Below are 26556 nucleotides of genomic sequence, written 5' to 3'. Positions count from 1 at the left end.
GGTGTGTGTGTGTGTGTACGTGCACGCACATGTGCATGTCCCTCCCAGGCATGTATGGGCCCCATTTACACAGCTGCCTGTTTTTTTTTGTTTTTGTTTTTTAATCCCGGGCTTTCATCTAAAGCTCCTACAAATTCTGTTTGGAACTAAATTGGATTTAAGGAATGTGTCCCTCAAACTTCACTCCTTGGAGTGAAACAGGATCTTAATTTAAAAGACACACAAACCAAGGTTCTCAGGATTTACTGTAACGCACTCTGTGGCTGCTCTAATGCCCCATCCTCCCATCAAGTTGATCTCCTCAAATCTGGGGTTCCTCAGTGATTATCATATAGCTACCAAGCACAGGGACCCTGCAGTTATGCGTGGCACCTGTCTCTTTCTTCCTCACCTGTTCTTACTGAGCTGATGTCTCCATTGCTGCTGACACCAAAAGTGGCCATGTGAGGCATCCCCTCCAAGCTGGTGCCTGCTTGTGCCCAGGATAAGGATGCTGACAGCTGCCTGGCCCTTGGCTGCTGTTGCTGCTGCTACTGCTGCTTTCTGTAACCTTAGGATGTTGGAGTGATAAGAGCTAGTTTAGTTTTGATTTGCCCTTTTACTAATACTGTCATCTAAGGACTTAGGCACAAGTCCTTGCCTGCTACATCAGAGGACACCTGAGTGACAGGTGCTTTGCTGTTTCCAAAATCCCACCAGAACTACCCCAAGCCCCAGCCCACTGCTGATTCACTGCAATTGAACCCAGTAGGTATCCTCCACTTTCTAGTCCTCCGGACTAAGGATTTCCTAGGAGGTTCCTGTCCTTCAGATACATAGAGGCAAGGTGGGCTCACCCACAAATCAGCTAAGCACTCCCAGATGTAAATCTAAATCCTAGTGGTAGGAGGGGTGCTAGCTAGCTAAGGTTCAGACTCCAGATTCAAATCAATGAACAAATAAGTAATACATTAATGAATAAAAGGGGAAGGAACAAGGGAGAGCGAAGTCTTAATCCAAATTCTAAATCCTCTCATTCAACCATGGTGGAGTGGGGAAGGCAGGGGAAGAGGTTAGGGGAGATCCCACCACTTCAGTACAAGTATCAGTAGCTTGGGGTAGAAAAACATAAGCAGTTCAGAGGGCTAGAGCTGCCTAAGGCTGAGTAAGGCACTTTGCTCACTCCTGCCTCACAGGATGTTAGAGAACGCCTGGGAAGGCAGACAAACAGAACAAGATTGATTCCTTGCTGATTGATTACTTTGGTAAGAGAGCCCTGGTACTTAGGATTTCACCAAAATATCAAACTGCAATGATCTTTTTAAAGCTTAATTTCAGATAAGCTCCTTGGAAGATTTCTAACTTCCTGGAATAAGGAGTCCAGATAGTCAAGCAGTAGATTTGAGATTCCAGAGCCTCTTTAACACTGCCTATAGCTCAGCAGAGTACATCATGAGAAATGCTGGACTGGAAGAAACACAAACTGGAATCAAGATTGCCGGGAGAAATATCAATAACCTCAGATATGCAGATGACACCACCCTTATGGCAGAAAGTGAAGAGGAACTGAAAGCCTCTTGATGAAAGTGAAAGAGGAGAGTGAAAAAGTTGGCTTCAAGCTCAACATTCAGAAAACAAAGATCATGGCATCTGGTCCCACCACTTCATGGGAAATAGATGGGTAAACAGTGGAAATAGTGTCAGACTGTATTTTTCTGGGCTCCAAAATCACTACAGATGGTGACTGCAGCCATGAAATTAAAAGACGCTTACTCCTTGGAAGGAAAGTTATGACCAACCTAGATAGCATATTCAAAAGCAGAGACATTACTTTGCCAACAAAGGTCCGTCTAGTCAAGGCTATGGTTTTTCCTGTGGTCATGTATGGATGTGAGAGTTGGACTGTGAAGAAGGCTAAACACTGAAGAATTGATGCTTTTGAACTGTGGTGTTGGAGAAGACTCCTGAGAGTCCCTTGGACTGCAAGGAGATCCAACCAGTCCATTCTGAAGGAGATCAGCCCTGGGATTTCTTTGGAAGGAATGATGCTAAATTAAGCTGAAACTCCAGTACTTTGGCCACCTCATGCGAAGAGTTGACTCACTGGAAAAGACTCTGATGCTGGGAGGGATTGGGGGCAGGAGGAGAAGGGGACGACAGAGGAGGAGATGGCTGGATGGCATCACCGACTTGATGGATGTGAGTTTGAGTGAACTCTGGGAGTTGGTGATGGACAGGGAGGCCTGGCGTGCTGCGATTCATGCGATCACAAAGAGTCGGACCCGACTGAGCGACTGATCTGATCTGATAGCTCAGCAATCCTAAATGAGCACAGTGCCCCACACCCAAAGCTTGGAAAGGTCCAGAGGAAGAATAGGAACCAAGAGGTCCCTCTTTCTCAGTCTTGGTGGTGGGTTCTGAGTACAGAGAGGACAGGGAACAAGCCTACAGGTTCCTTAGCTCCTCTGACTTGTTGCCTCACATTTGCAAGAATAGGATTAGGGCCTTACCAAAGATGCCCAGAGACCCTAGGTCCTCTCCACCAAGTCAGCACACAGTGAGAAGATGCCAGTTATGAACCAGGAAGAGGGCCTTCACCAGAACTCAACTACACTGGTGCTCTGATCTTGGACTTCCAGCCACCAGGACTCTGAAAAGTAAATTTCTGTAGTTTATAAAGCCAACTTTTGCCGACAAAGGTCCTCTAGTCAAAGCTAGGTTTTTCCAGTAGTCATGTATGGATGTGAGAGTTGGATCATAAAGAAAGCTGAGCACCAAAGAATTGATGCTTTTGAACTGTGGTATTGGAGAAGACTCTTGAGAATCCCTTGGACAGCAAGATCAAACCAGTCAATCCTAAAGGAAACCAGTCCTGAATATTCACTGGAAGGACTGATGTTGAAGCTGAAGCACAAATACTTTGGCTACCTAATGCGAAGAATTGACTCATTGGGAAAGACCCTGATGCTGGGAAAGACTGAAGGCAGGAGGAGAAGGGGGTGACAGAGGATGAGAGGGTTGGATGGCACCACCGACTTGATAAGCAAGCTCTGGGAGTTGGTGATGGACAGGGAAGCCTAGCATGTTGCAGTCTATGGGGTCGCAGAGAGTCGGACATGACTGAGCAACTGAACTGATAAGCTCCAGGCTCTGGTACTTTGTTGCAGCAGCTCAAATGGACTCAGACAACTACTATCTTTCGTCTTCCTTTCTGACTCAAAAATTTGGGTCAGACTGAAAATGTATTCTAGTACCTATGGGTTAAGGCTGGCTGAGTTTGAGAACCTAAGGGGCCTCTTTGCTAACACAGCATCTTTGTAAGAATGAGTAACAGGGGTCCCTATGAGTGTCACAGCTCCACAGGTGCATGGTTAAGTAAATGGAGATGTTGCTCTGCGTTAATTAGAAAAATATTCCAAGTCAGTCCTGGTTCCAGCCAAAACCCTCAAACTGGATACCAAGGAGAGTGTAAGGGAGGCCCCAGTTTCAAAGGTGTGGGTGGGACTTAGAGAAACCCACAAGGAATGACACAGCATCCTGGAGACAGAACAGTGTACAGGCATTAACAGCCCAACCCTGAGGAACAGGAGAGAACCCTGAGCTCGAACTCAACAGGGACTGATGCCATGGGAGCCCTGTAACCTCAGTAAAGGGAGAGAGACCACCCAGTAGGGAGGGAACAGAGACATAAACATTCCTCTGTTTGATCCCCTGCCAGGGCCTCCTGCTAGGAGGTGAGAAATGCAGTCCACACAGGCCAGCCATCCAGGGCCCACAGGAGGGTGAAGCATGGAGACTGGATCAGGAGAGGCACATGGAAATATCCAGCATGGCGCCCTTCCCTGCTGGCCAGATGCAGCCCTGGCCAGCGACACCTAAGGAGCAAGTGTGAACCACATTTTAGTCCTACTCACTTCCTTGGCCCGATGCCCTTTTGCTGGCATGGCTTACTCAACCATCTACAGGAGGCCTCAGAGCCTTTGAGGGTTTTACCCCTTTTCAAGGGCAAAAATATTACAAAAGGATCCCATGTCCCAAAAACAACTAGAGAAAAATACATTTTCCAAGTAAATGTCTCCTCCAACTTTACTCTTCTTCCAATTCTGCTGTATTGAATTGAACAAACCTTTCTTCTCTTTACCAAATGGCATAAACATCCACTGGGTCACCTGAGACAGGAATTGGGATTCATTCTGATTCCCCCTACTCCTCCACTTTCCACATCCAAAGAAATGGTGATCACCATTTCCCCCTGCCCCCCGGAAATCCATCACTATGTCACTGTCCTGTCCCTACTCTGCTGTCACTGGTCATTACCACCTCTCCCCAGACTGACCGCCACAATCATTTCCAAACCCAGCTCCCTGCTCCCACATGTAGCCAAACCCACTCTGTCTCCCACTTTCTCACACCATGGCCAGAGGTGTCTTGAAGAGCACTGATGGGATCATGTCATCCTTCCACTCAAAGTCCTTCCATGGCTTGCCTTTCCCCTTAGGCAGCTCAAATGTACTAGTCTAACATGGAAGACTCCTTATGATCCTGCCCTCACTAGGTCCTGTAGCTGCAGCCTCACCTCCTACCACATCCACGCAAGCTCCCTGAAAACACAGACCCTCTTGCAATTCCTTCAAAACACCAGGTTCCCTCCTACCCCCAGGCCTTGGTCTGGGCTATTCTCCCTGCCTAATACTCCCTCTTCCCTTTGTACCATCCAACTGCTTCTGCATCCAGCCTTACAGGAGTATCTGTTCTTTTTGGAAAACTGTCTTGGTCCTTCCTTGCTTCCCCTGTGAGCTGAGTTAGGTGTCCTTTGTTTATACCTATTCTCTGCATCCCTTACTCTGTGTGCCTCTCTTGATTGCATTTCTGACACTTGCTGTGTTCATTTATATTTATTATTTTAATTTTTTGGCCATGGCACACAGCATGTGGGATCTAATTTCCTTGACCAGGAATTGAACTCACACCCTCTGCTTGGAAGCATAGTGTCTTAACCAATGGACTGCCAGGGAAGTCCCTCACTGTTCATTTTCTTATCTGTTGTCCTCACCACTCTTAGAGTCCCACTGCCCCAGTACAGTCCAGGTTCTGCCTATTACTGGGTCTTCAAGTGCTAACTGAACCAAAGTAAGTTGCAATGAAACGAAACCTTCCCAGGTTGATGCTACCTGATTTCAACCCACATAATCAGTTATCATGTGTGACTACTGACCATAGCAACATGCTAGGCCTGCTTTATAGTTTATGACTGAATGTCATTTGCCTTCTTCTCCCTTCTCCATGGTTTATAAGCTTTTAAGACAGAGAGAACTCTATCTTCTACATAGTTTCAAATGGTTTCTTACCCAAATTCTGTTTGAGTATTTTGTCAGGTATTAGACAAAGTCAAAAGAGAAAGCAAAAGACAAAAGAGAAAGCGAAGACAAAGAGAAGTGAAAAGCAAAGGAGAAAAGGAAAGACATACCCATTTGAATGCAGAGTTTCAAAGAATAGCAAGGAGAGATAAGAAAGCCTTCCTCAGTGATGAGTGCAAAGAATTAGAGGAAAACAACAGAATGGGAAAGACTAGAGATCTCTTCAAGAAAATTAGAGATACTAAGGGAACATTTCATGCAAAGATGGGCTCGATAAAGGACAGAAATGGTATGGACCTAACAGAAGCAGAAGAGATTAAGAAGAGGTGGCAAGAATACACAGAAGAACTGTACAAAAAAGATCTTCACAACCCAGATAATCATGATGATGTGATCACTCACCTAGAGCCAGACATCTTGGAATGTAAAGTCAAGTGGACCTTAGAAAGCATCACTATGAACAAAGCTAGTGGAGGTGATGGAATTCCAGTTGAGGTATTTCAAATCCTAAAAGATGATGCTGTGAAAGTGCTGCACTCAATATGCCAGCACATTTAGAAAACCCAGCAGTGGCCACAGGACTGGAAAAGGTCAGTTTTCATTCCAATCTCAAAGAAAGGCAATGCCAAAGAATGCTCAAACTACCTCACAATTGCACTCTTCTCACATGCTACTAAAGTAATGCTCAAAATTCTCCAAGCCAGGCTTCAGCAATACGTGAACCATAAACTTCCAAATGTTCAAGTTTTAGAAAAGGCAGAGGAACCAGAGATCAAATTGCCAACATCCGCTGGATCATCAAAAAAGCAAGAGAGTTCCAGAAAAACATCTATTTCTGCTTTATTGACTATGCCAAAGCCTTTGATTGTGTGGATCACAGTAAACTGTGGAAAATTCTGAAAAAAATGGGAGTACCAGACCTCCTGACCTCCCTCTTGAGAAATCTGTATGCAGGTCAAGAAGCAACAGTTAGAACTGGACATGGAGCAACAGACTGGTTCCAAATAGGAGAAGGAGTATATACAAGGCTGTATATTGTCACCCTGCTTATTTAACTTCTATGCAGAGTACATCATGAGAAACACTGGGCTGGAAGAAGCACAAGCTGAAATCAAGATTGCCAGGAGAAATATCAATAACCTCAGATATGCAGATGACACCACCCTTATGGCAGAAAGTGAAGAAGAACTGAAGAGCCTCTTGATGAAGGTGAAAGAGGAGAGTGAAAAAGTTGGCTTAAAACTCAACATTCAGAAAGCTAAGATCATGGCATCCGGTCCCATCACTTCATGGCAAATAGATGGGGAAACAGTGACAGACTTTATTTTGGGGGGCCCCAAAATCACTGCAGCCATGAAATTAAAAGACACTTACTCCTTGGAAGAAAAGTTATGAGCAACATAGACAGCATATTAAAAAGCAGAGACATTACTTTGCCAACAAAGGTGCATCTAGTCAAGGCTCTGGTTTTTCCAGTAGTCATGTATGGATGTGGACTATAAAGAAAGCTGAGCATCAAAGAATTGATGCTTTTGAACTGTGATGTTGGAGAAGACTCTTGAGAGTCCCTTGGACTGCAAGGAGATCCAACCAGTCCATCCTAAAGGAAATCAGTCCTGAATATTCATTGGAAAGACTGATGCTGAAGCTGAAATTCCAATATTTTGGCCACCTGATGCAAAGAGCTGACTCATTTGAAAAGACCTTGATGCTGGGAAGATTGAAGGTGGGATGAGAAGGGGATGACAGAGGATGAGATGGTTGGATGGCATCAACAACTCAAATGGACGTGAGTGTGAGTAAACTCTGGGAGTTGGTGATGGACTGGGAGGCCTGGCGTGCTGCAGTCCATGTGGTCGAAAAGAGTCAGACACGACTGAGTGACTGAACTGAACTGAAGACAAAGTCAAAGAAAATTAAACCTATTTATGGGGCTGCATTTATAGGCAAATAAACCTTTTCTAGGTCTCTTCTCCCAAGGGCATGGCCTTAATGTGTTTTTCAAGTAAGCTACTTTCAAAATGTCTCTCCTGCCACCATTGACTTCATTCTAATCTAACTGAATATGGAAGGGACCTGGACTGAGTGAAACGTATGTCTTCATTCCACACAGGTAGGAACCTTTGGTAAAGATCCTAGGACATGTCCACTCCTTTTACTTATTCACCTGACTCTCATTTGATTTTTGTTTAATCGTATGTCACGCACTTTCTGGGGGGTATAAATACAGTTCACTGTAAGGGCAGTAGTGGTCAGTGTATGATATCTGCAGGTTACAGACCATTTCATTTGGAGCATCTCATTTAACTCTCACACACCTAAGAGGCAGGCATTTTTATTGCTGTGACTGTTTTCTAGATGAGGGTATCAGATGCCTCAACTTAAACCCTCCTCACCTCTGTCTTCCTCCAGTCATTGCCTCATGAACTAGCTGTACACAAGGACTGCCTGGCTCCACGCGGGTACAGTTGGCCAGCATCTGGCCTTGGGCCTGCACTGCTGCTTCCTGCCCTGGGCTGTCTCTGACACCCCGGATGATGAGCCCATGGCATCTTACTGGAAGCTCATATATCGTGAAACAGGAATGGAGTGGTGTCTGTCCTCATGTGGGCTCCCTTCATCAGTAGGGAGGGAGGTGTGGGCCAGCAGATGAAAGCTTGCCTCAGTCACCTAAGACCAATTTCCCAGGGCTCCTCCAGGGCTCACGGGCCCAGCGTCTGTAGAGGTGGCCCACTCAGCCATGCATACTTGGGCTGGCTCTCTCTCTTTTCCCCATTTCACTTTCCACCCTTCACTTCTACTCCTTGGGGCTTGTTCCCAGATGAACACCCTGTACACAGGCTTTTATACACCCAGCTCTGCTTCTAAGGAACCCAGGCTAAAATAATGAAATCAGGTGACTCGCTAAGCATTCCAGAATTCACATGGAAGACTGTAATTTATAGTCGGGCCTTTGGATTCCCAAACCCCATGTGTTTTCCCCTCTCTCCTCCTTGTACTGAGAGAACTAATACAGAAACAGAGTTTTGGCCTCAGAAACCAACCACCAAAGAGAGGTGTCAAGTCAAAAGTAGAATCAAATGACTTTGGAGCAGAGATCAGTGAGTGAGTGGGGTGGGTGTGTGGGCTGGTGAGGAAATGCTTCTCAGGAGAGGTACCCGGGAGGCCTCTCTTAACCGCTCTCTCTACAGTAAGTGCCATCTAGTGTTTTCTCTGCCAGCAAAAATTGTTCTTGGCACTTATCACAACATGTAAGCAAATATTTCTACTTGCTTATTGTCTCTTCCCCAAGAGCGCAGGGACCATGTCTGTTTTTTTCATCACACTATCCCCAGTGCCTAGCACAGTGCCTGGGACATAACCGGCAATCAACAAACTAGAAAATTTAAAGAAATCAGAGAAAATCAGACATACAAATATCATATGATATCACTTATATGTGGAATATATTAAAAAAAAAGATACAAACAAACTTATTTACAAAACAGAATTAATGGTTTCGAACTGTGGTGCTGGAGAAGACTCTTGAGAGTCCCTTGGAGGTCAAACCAGTCAATCCTAAAGTCAAACCAGTAAATCAACCCTGAATACTCATTGGATGGACTGCTGCCGAAGCTCAGTTCTTTGGCCCTCTGATGTGAAGAGCTGACTCATTGGAAAACACTCTGGATGTTTTCCAGAGTGTTGGATGGCATCATTAACTCAAATGGACAAAAGTTTGAGCAAACTCTGGGAGATACTGAAGGACAGGGAAGACTGGTGTGCTGCAGTCCATAGGGTTACAAAGAATTGGACACGAGTGAGTGAGTGAACAACAACAAAATGGAAATAGATTCACAGACATAGAGAACAAACTTATGGCTACCAAACGGAAAAAGAGGATGAAGGAGGGATAAATTAGGAGTTTGGGGTTAACAGATACATAACTATCATAGATAAAAGAGATAAATAACAAGTATCTACTGTAGAGCACTGGGAACTACATTGAATATACATATAATTTAATCACTTTACTGTATACCTGAATCACTGTAAATCAACTATGTTTCAATAAAAAATCAATCACAATTGGTGAATGAATCCATGGATTTGTTCCTGAATAAATGAACGAATGAGCACATGGTATTATGGGCAAAGTGAATAGCATAAAGGCATGGAAGAGTATGTGAATACAACCTGTTCAAAGAATGTCAGTGGTTGGTTATATAGGGTGTATTTGTTTGGAGGAGTGGGGAGGCTGGGAGTGGTGGGGAAAAATATTTCTTGGAGTAATATTGAGGTCATATAACCCTGGCCACATTCTTTGTGTTGGAAGATGATGTTGCCTCTGCTTAACTGGTTGTATAACTTGGGTTTTCAAGTGTCTGTTATCGCCTACAGTGACTGTGCTTTCTTCTCCATTGGGCAGTTGGCAGGGGTGTTGGCAGGGCCTGACCTTGTTTGTGGGTCTGGAACTTTGTGTTCTAAGTGTGCCTTGGGTGACTTGATACTGTTGTCACCTGTTGCGTTTGTGCAATTGGGTGTTGGCAGAGCCTTTCCTAAGTCTCACCCATAGGCCAACCTCAGAGTTATCTGTTTAGGGGTATTGCTGCCCTTCATCCTCTGCCTCGCCTTTCTCGCCTGAACCCTTACGGCCTTTAACACCAGCCTTCAGATCCTTAATAATCATACAAGGCAGTACAGGATACCTTCTTATTCATTTATTCAAACACATATTAATAGCATGCTGGTGGACAAACACTATGCCAGGCACATGTGTCTCCTCGTGATACTGACTCATGATTCTATGCACTTCGCGCTGTCCAAAAGCCCTGCTAATCCTCGGCTGATTGAGATTCATCACTGCATTCTTTCAGCCCTGGATTTGCTGAGGTGGGCTCACCACACCTGAGGACTGCGTGGACTTAAGGACCTTGCTACAAAAATGTCTGATGATGGAAGAACCATTTCTCTGCTGTCCTGCCCTCAGCACAACTTAAGCAAAAAAAGTTAAGATATTCCAGCTACTCAGTAACCCTGAGACAGTTTCTCATTTGCAAAAGCCCAGTTAGAAGCAGGTGGCCATGTGTTCCTTTCTGGCTCCTTGAGAGCTAAGTTTATTCCCTTGGTGTGCTGACATTTCAGGAACCATGACACTCACCTTTAGCACTGTTTATTTTTAGTGTCTCTGCATTTATATTTAGAAAAGAAGCTCTGACAGGCCTCTGAGAGCAGAAGTCCTCCAGTTTTTGCTGGAGCACTTGAAGGCCACCAGGAAGGAAAATAAGCCGTGCGTGTAACTCCCCATTAATTTCCTGGAACTGGTGACGTCACACAAGTACACGCACCAAGAGACACGGAGTGGTGGTCAGGACTCAGCTTTGGTTACTCAGACCAGGCTGCTGACCCAGTCTCTCAGGCAGCACACTTCTGTTGCTCTATTGGAGGGATCCTAGGAGAAAGCCAAGTTGAAATCATAAGGACCAAGAGAGGCAAAATCACTCCCAACCTCCAGCTTGCCATAGTTTCTTCTTTTCAGTTGCTACAAAACATGTTCCTGTATTCTTTAAAAATTTTGAGGTATTATATGCTTGTAGCAGAAAATTCAACAGGCAGAATTTGTAACATATGTCAAAGAGAAAGGGTTAGTAGTTCTAATATTTTTTAAAAACCTCTTAGACATTGAGGGGCAAAGGACCAAAAACTTGACAGAAGAATAAGCAAAGGATATGAACAAACAATTCACAAAACATGTTCCTTTAAACATATTAAAAACTGTCCAAACTCTCATTATAAAAGAAATGTAACTTAAAATGCTATAGTATATTTCACAAATGGTATCCTGTTTCTCAGCTATCAAAATGATGAAAATATAAAGAGCAGGACTACAAAATCTGTTGGGAAACAAGCTCTGGTGGTGGCAAATTAGTACAACTGAACGGAAGGAAACTTGGCAAGATTGAACAAAACTACACATACACTTGCACTGGACCCAGAAATCCTACTTCAAGGAATTTACCTTGAAGATACAGTTCCAAGAGCAGAAACACACATTGGCACAGGTTTATTCACCTCAGCATTATTTCTAATTACAAAACACTGAAAATCCCCTGAAAGCCCACACGTGGGAGCTGAGTAGAACACACAAGACACATCCATCCACACAGTGGAGTCCTGTGCAGCTGGGAGGAAGAGCTCAGTGAGCTGCATGGCGAGAGTTCCCAGATACATCGCTAAGTACAAAAAGGCAAGTACGAAAGACAGCCTATGTGAATATGCTACCTTTGATATCAGAAAGGAGGAGAAATGAAAAAATATACATGTATTTGCTAATGTAGGAAAAAATAGAGGAAGAATAAACCTGAAACCAGAATCAGTTATCTAGAGAGAGTAGATGCAAACTAAATAAAATGCAGGAACTAAAATACAATGTAAGAGGTTAGGGACGTTACATAACTCTTAATATGCTGTGCTGTGCTTAGTCGTGTCTGACTCTTTGCAATCCCATGGACTGTAGCCCACCAGGCTACTCTGTCCATGGGGATTCTCCAGGCAAGAATATTGGAGTGGGTTGCCATACCCTCCTCTAGGGGATCTTCCCAACCCAGGGATCAAACCCAGGTCACCTGCATTACAGGTGGATTCTTCACCATCTGAGCCACCAGGGGAGCCCGAGAATACTGGAGTGGGTAGCCTACCCCTCTTCCAGGGGATCTTCCTGACCCAGGAATCAAACTGGGGTCTGCTGTATTGCAGGCAGATTCTTTACCAGATGAGCTACCAGGGAAGCCCAACTCTGAATATATCTTTCTGTAAAGTTCTCAATTTCAGGATCACAGTAATATTCTACATGCCAAAAAGAAAATCCATAAATAAAATCAAAATGAAAATATTATTAAAATATGGTGCAAAATATGGAACCCCAAATAAAATCTGAATAATAGCAACAAGAGAACCTAACTCTATTACAAGTGAATGACATATTTCCCTATGCTGTGATTATTTTTTTTTTGGTATTCAAATTTTATTTTATTATTATTTTTAATTTTTTTAACTTTACAATATTATATTGGTTTGCCATATATCAAAATGAATCCACCACAGGTATACACGTGTTCCCCATCCTGAACTCTCCTCCCTTCTCCCTCCCCATACCATCCCTCTGGGTCATCCCAGTGTACCAGCCCCAAGCATCCAGAATTGTGCATTGAACCTGGACTGGCAACTCGTTTCATATATGATATTATACATATTTCAATGCCATTCTCCCAAATCATCCCACACTCTCCCTCTCCCACAGAGTCCATAAGACTGTTCTATACATCAGTGTCTCTTTTGCTGTCTCGTGCACAGGGTTATTGTTGCCATCTTTCTAAATTCCATATATATGCGTTAGTATACTGTATTGGTGTTTTTCTTTCTGGCTTACTTCACTCTGTATAATAGGCTCCAGTTTCATCCACCTCATTAGAACTGATTCAAATGTATTCTTTTTAATGGCTGAGTAATACTCCATTGTGTATATGTACCACAGCTTTCTTATCCATTCATCTGCTGATGGACATCTAGGTTGCTTCCATGTCCTGGCTATTATAAACAGTGCTGCGATGAACATTGGGGTACATGTGTCTCTTTCAATTCTGGTTTCCTCAGTGTGTATGCCCAGCAGTGGGATTGCTGGATCATAAGGCAGTTCTATTTCCAGTTTTTTAAGGAACCTTCACACTGTTCTCCATAGTGGCTGTACTAGTTTGCATTCCCACCAACAGTGTAAGAGGGTTCCCTTTTCTCCACACCCTCTCCAGCATTTATTGCTTGTAGACTTTTGGATCGCAGCCATTCTGACTGGCGTGAAATGGTACCTCATAGTGGTTTTGATTTGCATTTCTCTGATAATGAGTGATGTTGAGCATCTTTTCATGTATGCTGTGATTATTTAAGAAAGATATAAGAATTTTAATTCTTGGATACTTTTTGAAACTTTTCTAAATCTGATGTTATTATTATTTTTTTTTACAAAATGAAAAGTTAAAAAGGAAAAACTGAAGGAGAGGGAAGGAACTGACTTAAATAACTCTGGAAAATTATTTTGGCTATATTTGTAAGGCTAAAGTGAAAAAGAACAGTACACAAACGTTACATACTCTTGCTTGTAATTTTGTTTTTCCCAGAGGTATAAATTAGCAATTCTGAAGCTATTTTGAGTATTCTAGGGTTAAGAAAGTCCAATAGTGTGAATAATGAAAGCTGTTTCTCACTATAGTAGAAAGATTGTAACTGAGAATAGAGAGAAGACTAGAATAAACTGTTATGAGATAAGGTACCAATATGAACCCACAACCAATAACAACTCTCTATATAAATATATATCACAAATATAAATATTTATGGATCGATATAGAAATAAAGATGTATGTATATGTGTATCTATATTCTTCACTTTGCCTACTACAAGGGACTAGAAGCAATGATACTCTAGCACCAATGAGCATATTTAGTGACCATTCTCTCATTAACAAATATAACAACAAAAACTCTTGGAGAAATGGCAGATTCCAGGTCTGGACAGATACAGTACAGATGAGCCTAGAACATCTTATGATGCCAGAAATTGAGGAAATATTCCAAATATGATAGGGATAGATCAAAAGGACCAAATCCAGGGAGCTCCCAATAATCAAATTTAGGATAATGTGAGCAACAAAGTAAATGACAATAGTAAGAGATTATAATGCACAGAATAAAATAAATATCCTTGATTTCACACTGACATAAACAAGTAAGTGAGCAATTAAAGTGGGGGTAAGAAAGTTCTCACAACAGAATTCCAATTCATAAGGATAGAAGGAATGATAAAAACATAAATTACTAATTTGCAAACACCACAGTATTAATTAATTATTATAGATAAGAATCACCAAGAGACGCTAAATTACTGGGATAAATATGTTGAGAAAAATTTGCATAGCTTCAAATAACATATTGGTGATGGACATTTATGATGTTTCTGATATTTTGGTATTTTAAACAATACTGCAATAAATGCTTCTTTTTCTATATATACTAACACTTGAGGTATAAACATGTAGCAAAATAGAAGTGGAATTTCTGGTTCAAAGTGTATGCTACTGCTAAGTCACTTCAGTCGTGTCCGACTCTGTGTGACCCCATAGACAGCAGCCCACCAGGCTCCCCCATCCCTGGGATTCTCCAGACAAGAACACTGGAGTGGGTTGCCATTTCTTTCTCCAATGCAGGAAAGTGAAAACTGAAAGTGAAGTTGCTCAGTCGTGCCTGACTCTTAGCGACCCCATGGACTGCAGCTTACCAGGCTCCTCCGCCCATGGGATTTTCCAGGCAAGAGTACTGGAATGGGGTGCCTATAAAGATTTTAATTTTATTACTATGGCCAAATTGGTTTCCAGAAGGATATGCCATTTGTACTTTTACCATCAGTATAGCAGAATGCCTGTCCTTTATGATTTCCTCAGCATGGTACATGAAAATGATCTATGTCATCATCATGGGTAAAAAACATACCTCATTGTAGTTTTACTCGGCATTTCTCTTATTGTAAGCTAAGGCTTACATCACATATGTAACTCCTTTTGTGGTTTTTCTCCTGTGAACTGTATTATTTTACTTTATTTACTACTGGAAGGGGGTTACTCACTGGTCTTCCTCTGCATTATTTCCAAATTTCATAAAACTTAGAAAAATAGGTTATTATAGGTTATTATCATCACCACATAGCAGATAAAGAAAAAAAGGTTCAGGGAGTCAGGGCATTTTCCTAAAGTTACAATGCCATGTGTATATTTGTGTAGCTGAGAATCCCCATTTGCCTAACTTCAACCTGAATGTTTTCTACAGTGTTTTGCCCAGATTAAAGTGAAGAAAGGAAGGAGGACTTTATCAATAAAAGGGCTTTATCTGAAGAGTGGCCAGTGAACCTTGAGCCCACATGCTAAATTACTTCCCTTCTTCCTGGTAGAATGACCTCTGGACTTCCACTTGCTCACCAGTTTCAGCTTCACTATTTGCATATTTCTTCACAAAATTGCATATTTTACTCACCTACTTGAATGATCCTAATTTCATTTCTGGCACTTCAATTCTATTTACCTTATATAAACAAAAGAAGAGGGAAGAAGTTCAAAAGGAAGACTTAGAGATATCTAAATGATGTCTGGAAATCTGGTACAAATTATTGAATAGGTTAGAGAATATGGCCAATTTGGTTTGCAAGCCTTTGAGAATGCTTTCCCATTATGGTCAGTGAATATCAGGGCATCAGTCTCTGAAGGTCATGTGAAAAGTACGTTCCCAGGCTCTTGTACATGCCCGTGGGCTACTAATTTCTGAGTACAAAGTATGTACAATTTCCAAAAGCTCTTCAGGTGTGAATCTTTTCTATACCAAAGGAGATGAACCACAGGACTTGTCATCTGAAGTGGGACCACAGATTAGTAGTAATGGCATCACTTGGATGTTTATTAAAAGTACAGACTCTCAGGTTGCCTCTTAGACATAGTGGATCAGAACCTGCATTTTAACATGATGTTCAGGGATTCCTGCACACATTAAAGCTTGAGAAACACTGCTCCAGAAAGATTTAGTAACAGGTGTGAGGCATAAACATTTAATTGGGGGTAGCATTGGGGAAGGAAATGGCAACCCACTGCAGTGTTCTTGCCTGGAGAATCCCAGGGATGGGGAAGCCTGGTGGGCTGCTGTCTATGGGGTCGCACAGAGTCAGACACGACTGAAGCAACTTAGCAGCAAGAGGAAAACAATAGGATGGGAAAGACTAGAGATCTCTTCAAGAAAATTAGAGATACCAAGGGGACATTTCATGCAAAGATGGGCTCAATAAAGGACAGAAATGGTATGGACCTAACAGAACCAGAAGATATTAAGAAGAGGTGGCAAGAATACACAGAAGAAATGTATAAGAAAGATCTTCATGACCCAGATAATCACGATGGTGTGATCACTGACCTAGAGCCAGACATCCTGGAATGTGAAGTCAAGTGGGCCTTAGAAAGCATCACTACAAACAAAGCTAGTGGAGGTGATGGAATTCCAGTTGAGCTATTTCAAATCCTAAAAGATGATGCTGTGAAAGTGCTGCACTCAATATGCCAGCACATTTGGAAAACTCAGCAGAGGCCACAGGACTGGAAAAGGTCAGTTTTCATTCCAATCCCAAAGAAAGGCAATGCTAAGGAATGCTCAAACTACCACACAATTGCACTCATCTCACATGCTAGCAAAGTAATGCTTAAAATTCTCCAAGCCAGGCTTTGGCAATATGTGAACTGTGAACTTCCAGATGTTCAAGCTGGATTTAGAAAAGGCAGAGGAACCATGGATCAAATTGCCAACATCCCTTGGATCATCAAAAAAGCAAGAGAGTTCCACAAAAACATCTATCTGCTTTATTGACTATGGCAAAGCCTTTGACTGTGTGGATCACAATAAACTGTGGAAAATTCTGAAAGAGTTGGGAATACCAGACCACCTGACCTGCTTCTTGAGAAATCTGTATGCAGGTCAGGAAGCAACAGTTAGAACTGGACATGGAAGAACAGACTGGTTCCAAAGAGGAAAAGGAGTATGTCAAGGCTGTATATTGTCATCCTGCTTATTTAACTTATATGCAGAGTACATCAAGAGAAATGCTGGGCTGGAGGAAGCACAAGCTGGAATCAAGATTGCCAGGAGAAATATCAATAACCTCAGATATGCAGATGACACCACTCTTATGGCAGAAAGTGAAGAAGAACTAAAGAGCCTCTTGATGAAAGTGAAAGAGGAGAGTGAAAAAGTTGGCTTAAAGCTCAACATTCAGAAAACGAAGATCATGGCATCTGGCCCCATCACTTCATGGCAAATAGATGGGGGAAACACTGGAAACAGTGGCTGATTTTATTTTGGGGGGGTTCCAAAATCACTGCAGATGGTGATTGCAGCCATGAAATTAAAAGACACTTACCCCTTGGAAGGAAAGTTATGACCAACCTAGACAGCATATTCAAAAGCAGAGACATTACATTGCCAACAAAGGTCCATCTAGTCGAGGCTATGGTTTTTACAGTGGTCATGTATGGATGTCAGAGTTAGACTATAAAGAAAGCTAAGTGCAGAAGAATTGATGTTTATGAATGTGGTGTTAGAGAAGACTCCTGAGAGTCCCTTGGACTGCAAAGAGATCCAACCAGTCCATCCTAAAGGAGATCAGTCCTGGGTATTCATTGGAAGGACTGATCTTGAAGCTGAAACTCCAATACTTTGGCCTCCTGATGTGAAAAACTGACTCACTGGAAAAGACCCTGATGCTGGGAAAGTTTGAAGGTGGGACGAGAAGGGGACAACAGAGGATGAGATGGTTGGATGGCATCACTGACTAAATGGACATGAGTTTGAGTAAACTCTGGGAGTTGGTGATGGACAGGGAGGCCTGGCATGCTGCAGTCCCTGGGGTTGCAAAAAGTCAGACACGACTGGGTGACTGAACTGAACTGAACACCATGTTAACAAACTGAAGAATAAAAACCACACGATCATCTCAATAGATGCAAAAAAAAAAACTTCTTACAAAATTCAACACCCATTTATGATAAAACTCTCGAGAAACAGACATAGAGAAAACATACTTCAATATAAGAAAGGAAACACGTGACAGACCCACAGCTGATGTCATACTGAAAGGTGAAAAGCTGAAAGTACTTTAAGATCAGGAACCAGACAATGACGTCCACTCTAGTAAATTTTATCAACATAATTTTGGAAGTGCTAGCCATGGCAATCATGGCAGAAAAAGAAATAATTCCAAACTGGAAAAAAGAAGTAAAACTATCACTGTTTGCAGATGATGTGATACTATGCAAAGAAAATTCTAAAGATGCTATCAGAGAATTACTAGAACTCATTAAATTTTGGGAAAGTTGCAGAATAAACAATTAATACACAAAACTCTTCAGTAATTCTATATACTAACAAAGAAATATCAGAAAGAGAAATCAAGGAAACAACCCAATTTACCATCACATCAAAAAAATAAAATATCTAGGAATAAATCAATCTAAGGAGGTAAAAGACTCATACTCTGAAAACTATAATATACTGATGAAAGAAGTCAAATGACAAAACAAACAGATGGAAAGATATACATAGTTCTTGGATTGCAAGAATCGCTATTGTCAAAATGACTATACTATCCAAGGAAATCTGAAGATTCAATGCAAACCTATCAAATTACCAATGACATTTTTCACAGAACTAGAAAATAATTTTTAAATCATATGGAAATAGTTAAGACCCCAACTAGGCAAAGCAATCCTCAGAAAGAAAAACAGAACTGGAGGAATCAGGCTCCCTGATTTCAAATTATACTACAGCAATCAAAACAGTATGGTACTGGCACAAAAACAAATATAGACCAATGGAACAGGGTAGAAAGCCCAGAAATAACTTAGGCATCTATAGTTAATTAGCCAATGACAAAGGAAGCAAGAATATACAATGGAAAAAAGAGAGTCTCTTTAATAATTGGTGCTGGGAAAACTGGACAGCTATATGTTAAAGAATGAAATTAGAACATTCTCTAATACCATACACAAAAACAAACTCAAAATGGATTAAGATCAAATACTGTAAAACTCTTAGAAGAAAACATAGGCAGAACACTCTTTGACATAAATCACAGCAGCATCTTCAGTGATCCACCTCTTAGAGTAATGAAAACAAAAACAAATGTAAACAAGTGGGACCTAATTAAATTTAAAAGCTTTTGCACAGCAAAGCAGGCCATGAACAAAACAAAAAGGCAGCTCATAGAATAGGAGAAGATACTTGTTAACAAAGCTGCCCACAAGGGATTAATCTCCAAAATCTACAAACAATTCATGCAGCTCAATTAAAAAAAAAAAAACAAACCCAAACAACTCAATTAAAAAAAAGACAGAAGATCTAAACAGACATTTCTCCAACGAAGACATACAGATGGCCAAAAAACAGATGAGAATGTGCTCAACATTGCTAATTATTAGAGAACTGCAAATCAAAACTACAGCCAGGTATCACCTCCACCAGTCAGAATGACCATCATCAGAGTCTACAAACAAAAAATCCTGGAGAAGGTGTGCCGAAAAGGGAAACCTCCTACACTATTGCTGGTAATGTAAATTGGTAGAACCACTGTGGAGAACAGTAAAGAGGTTCCTTAAAAATCTAAAAATAGAGCTACCCTATGATCCAGCAATTCCACGTCTGGGCATCTATCCAGAGAAAACCATAATGCAAAAAGACACAGGCACCCCAACATTCACTGAAGAACTATTTATAATAGCCAAGACATGGAGGCAAATGTAATGTCCAGCAGATGAATAAAGATATGGTACATATAGACAATGAAATATTACTCAGTCATAAAAAGGAGTGAAATTATATCATTTGCATTATTTCATAGATGGATCTAAACTTGATCATGGATAGACCTAGAGATGATCATATTAAGTGAAATAAGTCAGACAGACAAAGACAAATATCATATGCTATCACTTATATGTGGAGTCTCTAAAGATGTTACAGATGAAATTATTTACAAAACAGAAACAGAGTCATTGACTTTGGAAACAAACGTATGGTATCAAGTGGGGAAGGAGGAGGGGATAAATTAGGAATTTGGGATTAACATATACCTCCTACCATATCCAAATATCATCAAGAAGGGCCTACTGTATAGCACAGGGAACTCTACTCAATATTCTCTAATAACCTATATAGGAAAAGAATTGGAAAAAGAATGGATATGTGTTATTGAATCACTTTGCTGTACACCTGAAACTAACAAAACGTTGTATATCAACTATAGCCCAATACAAACTTAAAATTAAAGAGATTGCTCCTTTATAGTCCCTCTCTCCTGTCCCTGTGCCCAGATCCTTCAATCCAGGCAATCCCTGATCAACTTTGAAAAATCACAGATTAAAGATGGCAGAGGAGTAGGTGGACGTGGAGTACATCTCTCCATGGATACATCAGGAGTACATTTTCAGACACATGCAGAACACCAGCTGAGAGTGGACAGGAGTACCTGACCAGCAGAAAAGAATATATAGACCCAGGCAAAACTCGGTAGGAGGAAGGAACTAGGGGGAGAAACAGAAGTGTTAGTAGGACTGGACCTGCCCTCAGCTGGTGGAGGAACTGAAGCAAAGGTCTGATCCCCACATTGGGGCAATTGTCTGGGTCAGAAGAGAAACATTTAAGGCTGAGAGGGAAACAGCTGATCCATGGCAGCCTAAATAGAATGAGAATCAGACAGTCCCTGCCACAGCCATACATACCCTGGGCAGGGATGCAGACCACCTGGAAGACACAGCAGCTGGGAACTGGAGCTTAGGGATTGTGGAGCAATCCCAGGGTGAGGGCTGCTGTTGACTGTGGAGAGATGGATCCAGGAGGAGACTGGTGGGAAATGCCTATGGAGGAAAGCTGGGCAGCCATGGAAGCAAGGCAATACTGCTGAGTCATGCACAGCAAGTAGAGCCATCACCATAGCCTCTCCCCGCTACACACCAGCATTGGCAGCTGAACAATAGAGAGGCTGGCCCATCAAATGCCTGATGCACTGAACTACAGAATAAGACCCCACCCAGGGTGTCCCTTTAAGTGCCTGACTTGCCAATCTACAGAGTAGGACCCCAGCCAGCGAGGGCACTCCATTTGTCTGATGCGTGGAACAACAGAGAAGACCTCAGGCAAGGGAACCCTGTAAGTGCCTGAACGGCTGGAGCTATGAAGAAGGACTGGCCAAAGAAACCTTCTCATCATCAGCCTCAAGAGGCTCGAAAAAAGACTGATAAGGCCATAACTCCTGCAGCAGAGGCAGTCCATGTCCCTGCACACTTGGTGCTACCAGGGTCCCATCACTCCAAGCAGCTGTGCCACCTTCATGCTCAATTCTCACTGGGGCAGAGCTGCCACAGGCAAAAAAACTCTTGATCTATGCGTGCAGGGTCACTTCAGTAGTGTCCGACTCTTTGCGACCCTGTAGACTGTGGCCTGCCAGGCTTCTCTGTTAGGTAGACGGGTTCTCCAGGCAAGAACACTGGAGCATATTGACCAATACTGGTTGCCATACCCTTCTAGAGCATTATATTTCCTGCTGCCCTAGCCATCAACTCCCTTAAGTACCTGGTGCTGCCAGAACCCCTGCAACACAAGCAGCTGTACCACCTCCACACCTGGCCCTCACAGGGGCAAACCCGTTTTTCAGGGCAGCCTCAGGAGCAAACCCCAGTGGATGACCATGTGCAGAGGTGGAAATAAAACCACAATTGAAACCCAGGGGCAGTGTGACTAAGGAAGAAGACCCAAAACCTTCCCAATAGCTGTACAAGCTGCAGATTAAGTCCACACGATCAGCTACGCAGACTCTGTGTCTATGGAATATACGAAAGATCATTCGAAGCCCCCACAAAAGAAAATGTACTAGTTCTGATAGCTGTGGACATTGAAGACAAGAATACAGGAGAGTAGGTCCAGATTAGAATCTGGGCTGCCCCCACAGCAGGTCCAGAGATCAAAACAGTATTGGAGGGCATCCTAGGGAGGTGAGGTGGACTGTGACTCCCAGCAAGGGAAAGGACTCTGACAGCAGTGACTCAAGAAAAGCATTTATTATTCTTATGTTTTGACTTGTTCTGTAGATTCTTCAGACTTTTCTTTCTTATTTTTTTTTTCTTCTTCCCCATCCCCCCATTGCAGACTATGATCCATGAACTTCCAGATGTTCAAGCTGGATTTAGAAAAGGCAGAGGAATCAAAGATCAAATTGCCAATATCTGCTGGATCGTGGAAAAAGCAAGAGAGTTACAGAAAAACATCTATTTCTGCTTTATTGACTACGCCAAAGCCTTTGACTGTGTGGATCACAATAAACTGTGGAAAGTTCTGAAAGAGATGGGAATACCAGACCACCTGACCTGCCACTTAAGAAATCTGTATGTAGGTCAGGAAGCAACAGTTAGAACTGGCCATGGAACAACAGACTGGTTCCAAATAGTAAAAGGAGTATGTCAAAGCTGTCTATTGTCACCCTGCTTATTTAACTTATATGCAGAGTACATCAAGATAAATGCTGGGCTGGAGGAGGCACAAGCTGGAATCAAGATTGCTGGGAAAAATATCAATAACCTCAGATATGCAGATAACACCACCCTATGGCAGAAAGTGGAGAAGGCAATGGCACCCCACTCCAATACTGTTGCCCAGAAAATCCCATGGATGGAGGAGACTGGTGGGCTGCAGTCCATGGGGTCGCTAAGAGTCAGACACGACTGAGTGACTTCACTTTCACTTTCCACTTTCATGCATTGGAGAAGGAAATGGCAACCCACTCCAGTGTTCTTGCCTGGAGAATCCCATGGACAGAGAAGCCTGGTAGGCTGCAGTCCATGGGGTCACGCAGAATTGGACACAACTGAAGTGACTTGGCAGCACAGCAGAAAGTGAAGAAGAACTAAAGAGACTCTTAATGAAAGTGAAAGTGGAGAGTGAAAAAGTTGGCTTAAAGCTCAACATTCAGAAAATGAAGATCATGGCATCTGGTCCCATCACTTCATGGGAAATAGATGGGGAAACAGTGGAAACAGTGTCAGACTTTGTTTTCTAGGGCTCCAAAATCACTGCAGATGGTTATTACAGCCATGAAATTAAAAGATGCCTACTCCTTGCAAGGAAAGTTATGAACAACCTAGACAGCATATTAAATAGCAGAGATATTACTTTGCCAACAAAGGTCCGTCTAGTCAAGGCTATGGTTTTTCCAGTGGTCATGTATGGATGTGAGAGTTGGACTGTGAAGAAAGCTGAGCGCCGAAGAATTGATGCTTTTGAACTGTGGTGCTGGAGAAGACTCTTGAGAGTCACTTGGACTGCAAGGAGATCCAACCAGTGCATTGTAAAGGAGACCAGTCCTGGGTGTTCATTGGAAGGACTGATGCTGAAGCTGAAACTGGAGTACTTTGGCCACCTCATGTGAAGAGTTGACTCCTTGGAAATGAACCCGATGCTGGGAGGGATTGGGGGCAGGAGGAGAAGGGGACGACAGAGGATGAGATAGCTGGATGGCATCACTGACTCGATGCACATGAGTTTGGGTGGACTCTGGGAGTTGGTGATGGATAGGGAAGCCTGGTGTGCTGTGATTCATGGGGTCACAAAGAGTTGGACACTACTGAGTGACTCTGAACTGATCACTAAACCACCAGTAGCAGCCTGTGCAGGATGCCTCATCTAAACTACAAATAAAACAAAAATACAATACCAATCATCAGCAGATAGGATTACCACCTCACTCAGCCTTGCCCATCAGAGGAAAAACAAACAAACAAAAACTCAGCACAAATCTCACCCTATACAGAACTTACACAAACCACTGGACCAAACTTAGGAGGGCAGAAACCAAAAGGAATAAGGAATTCAACCTTGAAGCCTGGGAAAAGGAGATCTCAAACACAGTAAGTTAAAAAAAATAATGAAACAGCAGAGAAATATTACACAAATGAAGGAACAAACTAGAAACACAGAAGTCCAAATAAATGAAGAGGAAATAGGCAAACTATCTGAAAATGAATTCAGAATAATGATAATAAAGATGGTCAAAAACCTTGAAAACAAAATGGAGAAAATGCAATAATCAATTAACAAAGACCTAGAAGAATTAAAGAATAAACATACAAAGACAAATAACACAATTACTCAAATTAAAAATACTCTAGAAGGAATCAGTAGCAGAATACCTGAAGTAGAAGAACGAATCAGTGAGCTGGAAGATAAAATGGTGGAAATAACTTCTGAAGAGCAGACTAAAGTAAAAAGAATGAAAAGAACTGAGGATAGCCTCAGAGACCTCTGGGACAATATCAGATGCACCAACATTCAAATTATAGGGGTCCCAGAAGAAGGAGAGAAAAAGAAAGGGCATGAGAAAATTTTTGAAGAGGTTATAGTTGAAAATTTCCCCAACATGAAAAAGGAAATAGTCAATCAAGTCCAAGAGGCACAAAGAGTCCCATACAGGATAAACCCAAGGAGAAATATGCCAAGACACTTACTAATCAAATTAACAAAGACTAAACACAGAGAAAGAATATTAAAAGCAGCAAGGGAGAAACAACAAGTAACATACAAAGGAAACCCCATATGCTTAACAGCTGATCTTTCAGCAGAAACTCTTCAGGCAAGAAAGGAATGGTAGGATATATTTAAAGTACTTAAAGGGAAAAAATCTACAACTAAGATTACTGTACCCAGCAAGGATCTCATTCAAAATTGATGGAGAAATAAAAAGCTTTTCAGATGAGGAAAAGTTAAGAGAATTTAGTACCATCAAACCAGCTTACAACAAATGTTAAAGGGACTTCTATAGTCAAGAAATACAAAAGAAGAAAAATGATCTACAAAATCAACCCCAAACAATTAAGAAAATGACAATAGGAACATATATATCAATAATTAGTTTAAATGTACATGGATTAAATGCTCCAACCAAAAGACCCAGATTGGCTGAATGGATGAAAAAAACAAGATCCATATATATGCTGTCTACAAGAAACCCATTTCAGACCTCACGACACATATAGACTGAAAGTGAGACAATGGAAAAATATATTCCATGCAAATGGTAAGCAAAAGAAAGCTGGAGCAGCAATCCTCATATCAGAAAAACAGACTTTAAAATAAAGAATATTAAAAGAGGTAAAGAAGGACACTACATAATGATCAGGGGATCAATCCAAGAGGAAGACATCAGATCAGATCAGATCAGATCAGTCGCTCAGTCGTGTCCGACTCTTTGTGACCCCATGAATCACAGCACGCCAGGCCTTCCTGTCCATCACCAACTCCCGGAGTTCACTCAGACTCACGTCCATCGAATCAGTGATGCCATCCAGCCATCTCATCCTCTGTCGTCCCCTTCTCCTCTTGCCACCAATCCCTCCCAGCATCAGAGTCTTTTCCAATGAGTCAACTCTTCGCATGAGGTGGCCAAAGTACTGGAGTTTCAGCTTTAGCATCATTCCTTCCAAAGAACACCCAGGGCTGATCTCCTTCAGAATGGACTGGTAGGATCTCCTTGCAGTCCAAGGGACTCTCAAGAGTCTTCTCCAACATCACAGTTCAAAAGCATCAATTCTTCAGTGCTCAGCCTTCTTCACAGTCCAACTCTCACATCCATACATGACCACAGGAAAAACCATAGCCTTGACTAGACAGACCTTTGTTGGCAAAGTAATGTCTCTGCTTTTGAATATGCTATCTAGGTTGGTCATAACTTTCCTTCCAAGGAGTAAGCGTCTTTTAATTTCATGGCTGCAGCCACCATCTGTAGTGATTTTGGAGCCCCCCAAAATAAAGCCTGACACTGTTTCCACTGTTTCCCCATCTATTTCCCATGAAGTGATGGGACCGGATGCCATGATTTTCATTTTCTGAATATTGAGCTTTAAGCCAACTTTTTCACTCTCCTCTTTCACTTTCATCAAGAGGCTTTTTAGTTTCTCTTCACTTTCTGCCATAAGGGTGGTGTCATCTGCATATCTGAGGTTATTGATATTTCTCCCAGCAATCTTGATTCTAGCTTGTGCTTCTTCCAGCCCAGTATTTCTCATGATGTACTCTGCATATAAGTTAAATAAACAGGGTGACAATATACAGCCTTGACATACTCCTTTTCCTATTTGGAATCAGTCTGTTGTTCCATGTCCAGTTCTAACTGTTGCTTCCTGACTTGCATACAAATTTCTCAAGAGTCAGATCAGGTGGTCTGGTATTCCCAACTCTTTCAGAATTTTCCAGTTTATTGTGATCCACACAGTCAAAGGCTTTGGCATAGTCAATAAAGCAGAAATAGATGTTTTTCTGGAACTCTCTTGCTTTTTTGATGATCCAGCGGATGTTGGCAATTTGATCTCTGGTTCCTCTGCCTTTTCTAAAACCAGCTTGAACATCTGGAAGTTCACGGTTCACATATTGCTAAAGCCTATCTTGGAGAATTTTGAGCATTACTTTACTAGCGTGTGAGATGACTGCAATTGTGCGGTAGTTTGAGCATTCTTTGGCATTGCCTTTCTTTGGGATTGGAATGAAAACTGACCTTTTCCAGTCCTGTGTCCACTGCTGAGTTTTCCAAATTTGCTGGCTTATTGAGTGCAGCACTTTCACAGCA

Source organism: Bos mutus, chromosome 4 (assembly GCF_027580195.1).
Source record: "Bos mutus isolate GX-2022 chromosome 4, NWIPB_WYAK_1.1, whole genome shotgun sequence".
Taxonomy (NCBI): Eukaryota; Metazoa; Chordata; class Mammalia; order Artiodactyla; family Bovidae; genus Bos; species Bos mutus.
This window is presented reverse-complemented; position numbering follows the sequence as displayed.